This window comes from Bactrocera latifrons, unplaced genomic scaffold (assembly GCF_001853355.1).
Source record: "Bactrocera latifrons isolate USDA-ARS-PBARC rearing strain unplaced genomic scaffold, ASM185335v1 scaffold_539, whole genome shotgun sequence".
Lineage (NCBI taxonomy): Eukaryota > Metazoa > Arthropoda > Insecta > Diptera > Tephritidae > Bactrocera > Bactrocera latifrons.
This window is the reverse complement of record NW_017537200.1, coordinates 103,513-106,552: the sequence shown is the minus strand read 5'-3', so window position 1 is coordinate 106,552 and position 3,040 is coordinate 103,513.

Here is a 3,040-nt window from a genome sequence, read left to right as displayed (position 1 = left end):
ACAGAGCTTTTATGCTTTTTTTTGTAAAATAACGTCAGGTTTGTTAGAGCTTTGAGTAATTTTACATTTTACATATTAGTGGCATCACCACTCTATCTCATCTCTCTATCTTCCATTCTACTGTCAACTCTATTGTCGTCCTACTGCCGTCGGCAAATATAGGATAAAATTGAAGTTAGTGAGAATGACAACTGTCGGCCTGCAGTCGTGCAGCTATCAAAATAGGTTCGTCCATAAGAACGTGTATGCTTTAATATTTGACAGATGTCGTTTGCAGTCTGTCGCGAGCATGTGGAATACACATTAATTTGTTCACTTTAACTTTGTTCACTTAATTTTTTTTGGTTTCTTTTTTGTTGTTCCTTTCGGAAAGGCTCGAAGGACGATTTGATATCGATACTTCTGCCAAATAAAAGAACGGATCGTTCTATCACACACTCTTTATAAAATATTTATTAATTTTAGTTGAACAATTGAATCTGTATATGTATATTTTTTGTTTTCTGTGAAACCCTCTGCTGAACACTGTTGACGAAATCGATGCTTCACGTCACTCCCGTCCCTTGGTGGTTTAATATAAAAAAAAGGAAATTGCGGTGGTTGTTGCGGATAACAAAAAGAAAAAACTGAATGTTGCGAACGACTGCCTTGTTTCACGCATGAAAACGGTAAGAGAGCGATCCCGGTCGGATCAATCCCTTTTGAAGGTTTTGGTGGTGAATAGTTGCTGATTACGAGTCGTCTCGTTGATAATCGTGTGGTTATTGTGGTGTAGTGTTGTAGTAATGAGCGGTGTTAAGTACTGTGTTTGATGCGTGTGCGTGCAGTGGTGTATGCTGTGAACGATTGTGTGACGAGGTGTTGTGACGTGACGTGATGTGACGTGATGCAATGTGGTATGTTGCAGAAGGTTCATAGCTCATGTGAACAATACATATCTACATTATTTGTTCGGCAACTTTTTACAAATTATAATATCACAATCTGAATTTGAGGTGTAGTTACATAAATACATATATATGCAACTACATACATACATATGTGCTAATATCTAGGTGCGTATGAAAATTTAAATGAAAAAATGTAATTTTCATACAATATTATTGTAATATATTAAGTTTTTTAGGGCATTATGATAGTATCTCATATACATATGTATGTATGTATATACCATATTGACAAACATATTTATATATGAAATTATATTTTTTCTCAAACATAGGAAATATTTAATAAATAACTCTTATTTGCACATGAACTACAAATATTGTTTTGAAAAAAGGATAATTTAAGTAGAATGTTATAAATTATACATATATTTATAGAAATACGCAATATGATAATCATATCAATTAATATGATTGCATGTAAACGTATAAAATTATATCCAAAAGGCTAACATACGTCTGAAATAACAATGTATATTTCTGAGCATAATTTCCATTGAATGCTCACCTCTGCGCCACTGTTAAGATTTCTCCTTCTTAGCTAGCTGTGTTGAAACACGTTCATCGTATTTTGTTAGTTTTTGACAGTTCACACGCTTGTCCGTTGTTGGAGCTTCTCCATAAATATGCGTTCTCTGCTCTCATCATAAAAAAGTCGTCGCACTTCCGACTAGGCTCCCACCTCGCTGTTGACACTCATAACTTCGAAGTCGTACATAATTTCATCTGTCTTGTAACCAGCATTAACATCAACAACAACGTTAGCCAACAGCTTTTATTTCTGAGGCTTTTCTTCACAAAACAATTGTGAGGCTGTTAAGTATACGGGAAACAAATTACAAAAACCTCACAATAGTGAGGATGGTGATTTTTGTGAGGGCATAATAAGAATGTCTGTTAATAACCTTACACTTTGTCTAAAAATTTTAATTCATAACAATTCTTCAAATTAATGAATTTTTTCTAGTATTAATTATATTCTTATTAGCAAGCAAATAATTTGCCTTCCATTTAATTAATTTTACAAGTATATTTAATAATTTAAATACTAAGGCAAACATTCAAATGAAGCAATTGCGTTTGTTTTGAAGTTCAACTGTCAGAATTTTACTTTCCATTTGGCATAGCAGAATGAAAAACTTTTTACACCTTAGGACATTTTTTCACCCCAACTCAACACACGAAAGATGTGAACATTTCGTTCACAGCCTAAGAAAGTATCAAATTTGTTTACACCATAGGACATTTTTTCACCTCAACCCAGCACAGGGAAAAATGTTAATGTTTCGCACATAGCCTAAAGGCCTAAAGCTCTAGTTATGCATGCTTGACTCAACTCAGCTTCGAAAAAGGTGACTTGTGAAACGTAACTGCAATTATACTTAACACAGCGTGTAGAAATCAGCTGTTTTTGAATGTTGAGAGAGCACACAATGTGACATTTTACTTGATATGTGAAGCTTGTGAAAATTTAATCAATATTAAAACAAATTGTTTTGCTGAATATATTAACTTTAATAATGGATTGTGATTTATTCCATGAACTATTACATTTAAATACTCTTCGCCTTCAAAGAAGAAAAGTATTAAGAAGACGTAAACGCCGCTGGTCCGTTCATCCAGCAATTCGGGATAGAAACCCAAATGGTTTCTTCTGGAAAAACTTTTTAAAATTAAAAGAAGACGACCAAAAACTATTTGCTTTAACACGAATGAATCGGCCAGTATACAACCATCTAATATTATTAGTCCGTTTTTAAAAAAACCAAAACAACAAATTGGCGTCGAGGAGCGAGTGGTTATAACTTTAATGTAAGTAAAACAATCCTTGAAGTACATATATTCATTTAATTGTATTCTCATTTATTTCTTAGGTACCTCGCTTATGGAACATCTTTTGAGATCATAGCCTCGATGCATAAATTAGGGAAAACAACAGTGCGGAATATCGTACTTGAAACGTGTGAAATATTTTGGTTACACCTGTGCCCGATATACCTTAGCGAGCCAACTACCGCACAATATAAAGACATTGCTGCAGATTTTTTAAAACTGTGGAATATACCCAACTGTGTCGGAGCAATTGACGGGAA